This window comes from Pteropus medius, unplaced genomic scaffold (genome assembly GCF_902729225.1).
Source record: "Pteropus medius unplaced genomic scaffold, Ma_sr-lr_union100, whole genome shotgun sequence".
In the NCBI taxonomy this organism is placed as follows: Eukaryota; Metazoa; Chordata; class Mammalia; order Chiroptera; family Pteropodidae; genus Pteropus; species Pteropus medius.
This window is the reverse complement of record NW_024356249.1, coordinates 5850088-5860446: the sequence shown is the minus strand read 5'-3', so window position 1 is coordinate 5860446 and position 10359 is coordinate 5850088. Positions and strand designations below refer to the sequence as shown.

The 10359-nt window shown below is 41.8% G+C and overlaps 1 long non-coding RNA gene across 1 annotated transcript in view; it reads left to right on the top strand.

Annotated features, from left to right (window-relative positions):
- Window positions 1–16: 16 nt before the first annotated feature.
- Window positions 17–10359, top strand: part of LOC120601005 (uncharacterized) — a 61721-nt gene continuing 51378 nt past the window's right edge. The window contains exons 1-5 of the long non-coding RNA XR_005652341.1: window positions 17–2059; window positions 5307–5472; window positions 5603–5741; window positions 6845–6958; window positions 9341–9445. This is a non-coding gene — a long non-coding RNA (uncharacterized LOC120601005). The remainder of the gene's footprint in view (window positions 2060–5306; window positions 5473–5602; window positions 5742–6844; window positions 6959–9340; window positions 9446–10359) is intronic.

Here is a 10359-nt window from a genome sequence, read left to right as displayed (position 1 = left end):
TTAAATTGAGATGTCCATCTAAAATTGGCCAAAGAATAAGATTATCCAATGAAGCTATAGTGACCAACTTTCATTTTCATTCTCTTCCAAACTAATATGGTGCCTTATAAGCTCAACATGACTCTGAGTGGAGCTAGAGAGCTTAGATTTATTTCACAGAAATTTAAGTGTTTTTCTAAGTGAGAGAAATGGAGTTCACTTTTTTTTTTTTTCTCAACTCATCTACTTTGATATTTGGAGAGTCCAGAGCTTGAGTATCAAAGCCTACCTGGATTATATGAATACGTACATAACAGAAGGTGAACTAAACATTTTATTTGCAAAAAAATAAAACAAAAATTGTGCTTTCTTCCACATAGGTATTTAAAGCCACAGAGCTTCAGCCTTAGAAAACTATCAGTTTCAGGATTCTTAGTTGGAAACAGTAGACACCACTCTAGCTGGTTTAAGCACACACACACAAAAAGTTTATTAAAAGACATAAGTACTTCACAGACTATTTGGGAAAGCCAGGCAGTTAAGCTTAGAAGGCCACGTGGCTGAGAATAACACCCAAAGCATAGTGTGGGATGGCTTCAGCAAGGACTCCAATGCCCCTACCATTGGGCACAGACACAGCAGCTCCCAGGGGTGATTTGGGCACTGAGTACTAGAACATTCGTTGCTGCTATCCCAATGGTCAGTGGTCTCATAGACTGCAAAAAAGGCCATCAGTTCTTCTCTCCTGTATTCAGCCATCCATGCTCCCTTGCTATGGCATTTTGAATACCCTACTACCTGATTCTGGACTCAGCAATGTGATGTCCAAGGACATGTGACACAAGCAGAGACTTGAAAAACATGTACACTGTTCAACTTGTCTTCTCTTGGAACCCTGAGGCTGCCACATGAAGAAGCCCAAGCTGGTCTCCTGGATGATGAGATTAGATACACATAGCCTAGTCACTACTGTTACCCAGACTTGGAACTTGACAGTCACCAGACATGTGATTGAGGCCATCCTAGATTGCCCACTCACTAGCCAACTTGTCATTTGACCATAGATTCATGAGTGAGCCTAGCAATGATCAACCATGCTGGTCCAGACCAAACAGTATGGTCAACTCACAAAATCATAAGCTAAATAAATTGTTTTAATAAGCCACCATGTTTTAGGGTATCAGCAGCAAAAACTACCTGATATTAGCTTACTAAACTCTTTCACGTACCTTATCTCACTTTACTCTGCTCACAACAATTCTTTAAGGCAGGAGGAGCAGGTATATCATCCCCATGTTCCAAGGACAGAAAATTGAGCCCCACAGAAGCTTAGTAAATTACCAAGTGTCAAACTGCTAATAAATAAAAAAGTTGGGTCTAAAATGTATACATTGAATATATTGTTTTGTTTGGGGCAAAGCAATAGTGTAATTATGACTTCAGCTTAGTCAGTGGTTCTGCTAATATATGTTTATCCCCTCCAGTTATCATATAAATTCTTAAAATTCAAGGGGAAGGTTCCCTCTGTCAAAATTTGTTCCATCACTTAGAGGCAACTATCAAGTAGCCCTGGCCAGATGGACTTACGGGTGATTGTAGGGAATAAGCAATCAAATATCTCCTGTGAAAAACATAATTTGGAGGAAATCAACATCTCTTAATCTGTGCATATCTCTGCTATGGGCTCTCGCTTGCTGGTAAATTCATACAGATGTCAGTGTACGTGAAAGGACTCAGCACATTATAGGCAAAGACCTTAGGATATAATTTGGGTTTAGCACTAATATGAAGGCAAGCTCTTGGTCCTCAAGGAGCCCACTCAGTATGGAGCTTAACTCAAGTTTACCATTAGCTATAGTTCTAGGAGGGATATCCATCGTGTCATGAAGTGGGGACAATAAAACGCTGTTGGTGTTCATTCACAGGGTTCACAAAAGGTTTTATGACGGAGATATCATTGGAGCTGGACTTTAAGGATTGTGATGGAAAGATGGGAGGACAGAGAGGTGAACGAATTTAGCAGGACTTGGAAGCTGATTAGAAGGAGTCTGAGTAAACATGAAGACCCAAACAGACTAAGGTAGGTTTTCAGCAGGAATGACCAGCATTACCTTAATTAATTGGGCACTGATTCAGAAGTGCTGCAATTCTAGAATTTGCTAGCAATAAGCAATCAATGAAATAAGTCCTAGCTTACAGTCTGAAAAAGAGAGGAGCTGGTTTAGGGAAACAATGAGTTTCACTTCGAATATGCTGTGCTTGAGGTATCAATAGGTTATCTATATGGGTATGTCTTATGATCAGTTAAAAACAAAAGAGAAGCCAAGGGGCTCAGCTTGTCTCAGCTGTGATTCCTACCTTGTGGAATTTTGTGAGAGTTAAATAGGATAATATATCTAAATGTCTAGCATAAGTGCTTGGCCACAGAAGAAAGTTTAAATCACCATTCAGTCCCTAGAATAAACAGTTTCCTTATTCCATTTCTTTCTTCTCCCTTGGTGATGAGGGAGCCTAACCTTGGTGTTTCCTCGGATCAGCCAAGACCAACTAAAAGACCTTTACCAAGCGTCTGCCCCCAAGAATGTTTATGAACCTCACTCCAGAGAAAGGCTTGGCAAACTCGTCCTGTGAAGGGCTAGCTAGTAAATATCGTCATTCTTGTGGGCCATACGAACTGTCAAAGCTATTCAAGTCTGCTGTCATAGTGCAAGAGCAGCCAAGGACTATATGAAAATGGGTGTGGCTGTGTTCCAATAAAACTTTATTTACAAAAATAGGCAGGGGCCTGATGTGGTCCACTGGCAAGAGTTTGCCAATTCTCACTCTAGAGCAATGTCGTTGGTGGCCTTTTTAGGATGTGAATGTTCATATCATTAATACCATTAATATGATTAATACCATTAATGACATTAATTTCATTTTTAAAAGATGACAGATCTGCATATCTAAGATATTCTAGTTTGAAGGGACCATCTCACATTCAGGCCTTGCTATTCAATCATTGCACCAGGAAGGAACACCTTATTAGGCCAGACTGCATGTTCAAGAGGATTATCTCCTCTCACTAGTACCATGCCTAGCACATGATAGGAGTGTCAAAGGTTGCTAGATGCCCACTAAGACACATTCTCTCCTTCTTCTGTAATAAAACATTTTAGATAAGAACATAGCCTGTCTGCCAGCCAGAAACTGATTTTCCCAGCCTCCCTTGCAGCTAGAGTGGCCATGTTTCCTAGCTCACATCCTTGAAAGGAAATTTCTACCCTGCGTTTACTTTCTCTTCTCCCTTCCTTCAAGCTGGCACTAAAAACATGCCAGAGACCTAGCTTTGACCATATAAATAAGGACAGTGCTCAAGACCAAGGCTTCTCAAGCCTAAGTGTGTACAAAAATCTCTGGTTGGATATCCACCTGCAAAAGAATGAAGCTGGACCCTCACCTAACACCATATGTAAAATTAACTTAGAATGGATCAAAAGACCTAATGTAAAACCTCAATTCTTAGAATAAAGTTTCATGACACTGGATTTAGCAATGATTTTTTCATATGATACCAAAGGCACAGGCAACAATAGAAAAAATAGACAAATTAGACTTTGTGAAACTTTAAAAATTTTGTATATCAAAAGACAATAATATATTGATATTGATCAACAGAGTAGGCAATATTATTTACATATCATATATCTGATAAGGGATTAAAATCCAGAATATGTAGAGAACACCTAAAACTCAACAACAAAAAACAACTCAATTCAAAAATGGACAAAGGATTTGAATTAACATTTCTCCAAAGAAGATATACAAATGGGCAACAAGCACATGAAATATTGCTCAATATCATTGATCATTAGGGGAATATAAAATGACACACCACCTCACACGCTTTAGGGAAACTACTGCCTAAAAACAAAACAAAACCAAACCCAAAAAGCAGAAAATAACAAGTGTTAGTGAGGCTGTGGAGAAATTAGAACTCTTGTGCACTGTTGTTGGGAATGTAAAATGACACAGCAGATGTGGAAACAGCATGATGATTTTTAGAACATTAAAAATAAGATTACCGTATGATTCAGCAATTCAACTACTGTGTATATACCCAATATAATTAAAAGTAGGGTCTTGAAGAGATATTTATACACTCATGTTCAGAGCAGCATTATTCAAAATAGCTAAAACATGGCAGTAACCCAAGTATCCACTGGCAGATGAATGGATAAGCGAAATGTGGTATATACATACATTGAAATATTATTCATACTTAAAGAGGAAATTCTGGCATATGCTACAACATGGATAAACTTTGAAGATATTTTACTAAGTGAAATAAGCTCTTCACAAAAAGACGGATACTGTATGATTCCACTTCTATGAGATATTTAGAGTAGTCAAATCAATGAGAAAGAAAGTAGAATGGTGGTTGCTGGAGGCTAGGGGAAGGGGAGAATGGGAGTTATGTTTAATGGGTAAAAGTTTCAGTTTGGCAAGCTGAAAAGAGTTCTGGAGATGGATGGTGGTGATGGTAACACAACATTATACATGTATTTAATACCATTGAACTGTACACTTAAAAATGGTTAAGATGGTATGTTTATGTTGTGTGTATTTTGCCACAATGGAAAAAAAATTGAAAGAAAAGAAGAGGAATCACCCAAAGAGATTGGTAAAACAGATTTGTGGGCGCCACCAACAAAGGTACCGGTTCAATAGCTCTAAAGTGGGGACTTAAGAATTTAAATTTCCAATAAGTTTCCAGATGAGCTGATGCTGCCCATCCTTGGACCATACTTTCAATAGCACTGCCCTAGGAGGAGACAGATTAACAATAGGGAAGGAATTTGGGTTACTAAATGGTTGTAGGTAACAGGGAAGATAGAAAAATAAACTCTCTCAAGCGCAACTTAGCTTCCATCCTAATTCATTTGGTGCTCAATAATTGTTTGTTGGATGACTGAATAAGTGAACCACTGTGTTTATGGGCAAAAAGTACAGATGGGTCTGGACCACTTGGTTCTTCTGGCTCTACTTCCCTCTCTGTCTACGTGTTAGTTCGAGGTCGATCCTAATTATCGAACAGACTGAAATCAATAGCTGGAGTATGGACAAGGGCAGTGCAATTCACTTTTTACCCACCGTTCTCATATAGAGTTAAAGGACGAAGGATCTCGCGGGGAATGACGGGAGCGCAGACTTGCTGCTGAGAGGGCTCGAGTCCAAGTTCGCGAGATGAAGAGACTGATGGAATATTAGACCAGGGAGGTGCTGCTGTGGTGGGAAAGAATGCTGGTCGTGACCACTTCCTTGTCTTTATTCTTCACTGGCGTTAGATGCTGGCCTTGCCCGAATATCATGCTGAGAGACCTGGACCTCAGTAACTCCGACACACACACCCTTTTCAGAAATTTGTAATTTCATCATTTCTTGACCAAATGACTCCAACCGCAGAAAGGCACAAATTTTCCACAGGGATTTATATTCTGCCGCTCCCTTTTGGTGGGTATACTCTCTCTTGCTTGCTTTTGAAACCCCATTCATTATATGAAGTATACGTTTTTCGAAACTTATTTTAAAGTAAACATGTTATTAAATGTACATATCTTGTCTTTCTCGCTTTACTTTATAGATTTAGGAACTGAGATACAGAACGCTCTACGGCTATGAAAAGTTAAATTCATTTTTTTTTTTTTAATTTGGCCTGTGGACCATCATCTGGACTTTGAAGTCTAAAGATCTAGAATTACCCACCCTCTCCCCCACTCTCGGTACGTCCAGATCCTGATGCAAAAAGCAACCTAAGACTTCCAGCTTCTGGTTGCAATCGAAGGCTAGTAAGTTGGGAGAACAGGATGGAACTGTTTCTTGCACAGGCAAACAATTTGTTATCAGGAAGAAATTTGAAGCTAATGAAAAGCAATTAATCCAATGGCAGGCGTTGCCATAAATTTTATTCCCCAAGTGAATGCATGATACGAGCATGATTCTTGATTTCAGATAAAGAAGAAAATGCAGAGCTATTATTAAACACAAAGTAAAACAACATGAAAAAAAAAAATGCCAGAAGATAGAAAGAATGCAAGTTAGAGCCCAGGAGCAGAGGGAGGGAAGAGCTCAGTGGAGGGGGGATGCATGGGGAGGACAAAGTGGGCGCTGTGCTGTGGAGCTGTGCCAAGTTGAGCCTGTCTCCAGTCTGGGAATGCTGAGGGGCTAGGGACAGAGCTTGCTCCTTCCCTAGGCGTCCTAAGCCTGGACCCCTGCAGGCTCCCCACCTCAGCCGCTCCCTTCCACAGGGAGTCACATGGTGCCCTCCCCTTATGAAGCAAGAAATAAAGAATGACTCCTCATTTCCTGGAACACTTGAGACCACAGGGGAGTTGGCAGAGGCAGGGGAAAGTTAGGGTTTTCTGTAGACTAGGAGTGGGGGAGGGAAGAGGGCCCCATAGCTACCTATGTATATCTCCCTACCAGGCAGAATTCTGGCAGATGTAGACGAGGGCTTTCGAGGTAGCCTGTGGTTGAAAAATCATCCAGGGATGCTTCAAGTCTACTGACAGATCCAGATGATTAGGTGGCGGTTTCTGTCTTTGAAAAAAATCAAAATTTAATTTGCTTTTAGGCCGCCTTAAGGGGACCGTGAATGAATACCTAATATGATCACAAGATCTTCCCAACCACTAAGAAAAAGCGCCTTCCTCTTCTTCCATCATAGATGCCTGAAATTCCTTTAATAAGGGATATAAATCTTTATGAAATCATTAGAGATAAAAATTTAAAAGCAAATACCACTCAGGAACAGAGCATACTGAGGATGCTCATTCACAATGAAAAAAAAGTAGTCAGTAAACTGAACCCCTTTCCTCCATTTCAGCAGAGGAATGGGGTGCTAAAGCTGAAGAGAGATGTGTGTTGAAAAAAAGACTTAGGGAAAACAAAGTTACTGACCAGCCGATTGTACTAAAATGTCACCCTTGTTTACCTTCAGGTGAGTTGGAGGAGAGAGCACGTCACACTTTCAAGCTGAGTGTGAAGACACTTTGTCTCACAGGGCTGCTGGTGATAGATAATCTTGTTACGTTTGATGGAGATTTTGGTGCTGTCTTTCGGAAAACTTTTAAAAAAGCATTATTTGAAATATGTATATAAGACAGTTGGTGGCACAACATGGTGAGATGCAAAGGGCCTGGGCGCTGAGAGACCAAGGTTTGGGTTTTATCCCAGGCTCTGCCATCGGCTAGCTGAATGGCCAGTGGCCAGCTGCTTCATCTCTGAGACTTGCCTCAGGCAGTGCTCTGGATCACGGTTTTCTTCTTTCTAAATTGGGACGTTTTTTATGAAAGTGGAGCTGCCCCGCCGGAAGTGGAGGAGGGGTCACAGAACCCTGCCTATTTAGCTCCTGGCTTCCTCCCCCAGCAGTTTGAACTGCACTGGCTCAGATGATGGCTAAAATCTCCTTGAGTTTATAAAAAAGTAGCTTCTACTGAAGGAGCCTCACAGACAGGCTTTGAGAATCCGGTAATCCTGTTTTAGAATAAGGCACGTAGTCCACGAGCCTTATTCTGCTCAGGGGTTGTGCATGGGAGCCAGAGGAGGCTGCTGCAAATGGGCCTTCGGGTTCCCTGAAAAGGTGAATAATCTCTTAGTTGCATGGGCTGCCAGAGAAGACATGGAGGGTCTAGGAATTTTTATTAATAACTTTTATTAAGAACAGCTTCTACGTGTTATATTAACAATCACATAATCTCCCGGCTTCCAATACGGCCCCTTCTCGCTTATCTACCTGTTCTTTTCCATCTCAGCCATCCCACTGGTGTTCGATAATAACTTTTGCCTTTGGTGTTTCTAGTATGTGTCATAGATGGTGTACATAGTCAGAATAACATACCTTCTGTGGTACCTGAGCGGAGGTATCATCCATCTACGCCCTACTCCTATCAGACGCAGAGAAAACAGACAGAAGAGCTACATGATGTAGCCTTGGAGAGATTATAGACAGAGATATAAATATAGATACAGATGTAGAGAAGTAATGATACTTGTTTCTTAAGCCTCCATGAAAAACAGAGGCACATTCAAAGCCACATCACATACAGGAGAGAAGCACTGTAGATTTTCAAACAATGAAATGCTGTGAGAGAAAACTGTATTTGAAGCAAAACTATTCTGGCAAAGAGATGTCAAGGGGATCGGAGCAGGGAAAGCTCAGAGGGAGAACAATGACCCGAGAGTTGTGGGAATGCAGCCCCTAGGTGTGGCGAGGGCCCGTGCCCGGAAGGACAGCTCTCACTTGTGAGAGCAGCACCGGCCAATGCGGAGAACTTGGTTGGGGGCTGAGAGACTGGGAGACCTAGGAACTGCCACCAAGTCTGCCCGCCATTTTCAAGGAGAGGCTGTAAGATGAGGGGTGGGGTCTGACAGACAATGCGGCCCTCCCTGATCCATATTGTCTATGACTTTCTCCTCTGTCAACCTTTGGGACCCAGAGAGGCCAAAAGTCGCTAGGCAGTTTCCCTGTTTTCTCTGCATGTGTTTTAACTAAGTCCTCCTAGACATTTTTCATGTTGGAGGTCGAGTCATTGGAGCTGTCCCTGATGGCCGAAAGCCCTGCCTAGAAAAATTGTGTAATAGTAACTGGCACTGGTGTGGAACTTCCATGCAAGCCCTGCTTTACTGTTTTATACATATTAGTGTACGAAGTAGGTACTATTATCATTCTCATTGTATAGACAAGGAAACTGAGGCAGAGAGTGGTGAAGCAAGTCGCTCAAGGCCATGAAGCTACAGGTGGTAGAGTTGGGCTTCAAAGTTAGGTAGTTTGGCTCTGGACCCCAGGTGTTAAATACCAGATTTTACTACCTCTTTATTATAAAGCAAATAATAGTAACAATAACGTATATGGGAACTTCTTGGCCATTCTGAACAAGGAGAGTTTGGTGTCAGGGTATCTCAGAGTGAGCCAGGGGCCTTGGAAGATGTACAGCTACTGTAAACATGCATTGCTGCCACTGTATCTATTTCTCTCTCAAAATTAACAGCCACAAAAACCGCGATCATTCGCAACTTTAAAAAGAAGCTAACAGCTATAGGAATCTGGAAATAATATCCCCTTAACTCAAAGGACTGATGCATTGGTTTAAAAGGGGTTGACTTTAAAGCTGGTATGTGAGTTTACTGGGGCCATTGGCAGGGATGTTAACAATTTATGGAATGCATTTTTGGAAAGGGTTAGGGGAAAAAACATGTTGTGTCTTACAAACCCAGAGTTAGGAATACAGCTCTAAGGGGTGAGCATTAAATATCAAGCTTTCAGTATGCATAGTTTTTCAGGGAATCAGTTTGCTTGCTTTCTTCTTCTTTTCTTTTTCAGATCTTACCCAAAGGATCAAATTCAGGCCATACCGGATGTGCCCAAATCATTTCCATCTGATGCCCAGGATGGCCCAGGAGGCCTGGCCTTAAGGAGCAGCTCCCAGTGAGTACTATTTGTGAAGGGACCAAGGTAGAACCACATCAGTTGTTTCTATCTAGCCTGGTCCTACGCCCTGCTAACATCGTCTCACTGGTTTTCCCCTGTCAGCTAAGGGTTTTGTTGTTGTTGTTGTTTTGTTTTGTTTTTTGGGTTTTATTTTTATTTTTTTTTTAGTTGAGTTTAAGAAATGGTCTGCCGTTGACATTCTGGGCATCGATTAAAATAAGGAAAAAGAAGCCTTTCATTTGTATTTCATTTTCCTCCCACCCTCTCTCTCCCCCACTGTGTAAACGACATGGTTCCTACAGAGTAGAGTTTATTTATAACAGATGGGTGAATTGAGGCACAGAGAGGTCGACTGAGGTGCGCTGGCTCTGCTTAATTGTTGGGTAACAAAGAAAGGGCCATATATAGATCTCTCTGTCCAGAACAAAAGCCCTGGTCACTAAGAGTGTCAGAAGGAAAACACCAGGCTTTTTAAAAACCATCTCTTTGTTGCTGTTTCTGAGAATGCCGCTTGGAGCCCACCTGCCTGGCCCCAGGTTTTCACGGCTCCCCAAAACACAGAGAGTCTTTTAGTGCCGTGTTCACCTCCGCAGTGACCAAGCATGATCAGACAAAATACACCTGGCAGAAGGAATTCCAGCTGCTCCTGAAGGCAGCAGTGATTGCGTCAAGGGTGGAAATTTAACAGGGAGGCAGTGTCTAACCCGAAATGACACAAGGAGCTGCGACTGGCAGCCGAGGCACTGGACCCAGTGTGCACAGAACCTCTGCTTCTGCTGGGACAGAATCTGATGGGAGAGGCTTGTTTCATCATGGACGGTGGTCCTACCTCAGGAAGGGCCCTTAGATATCCCTTTATTCAGCCCACTCGGTGGTTTTTCTTTTAAAAGACTTTTTTTTTTTTTAAATTT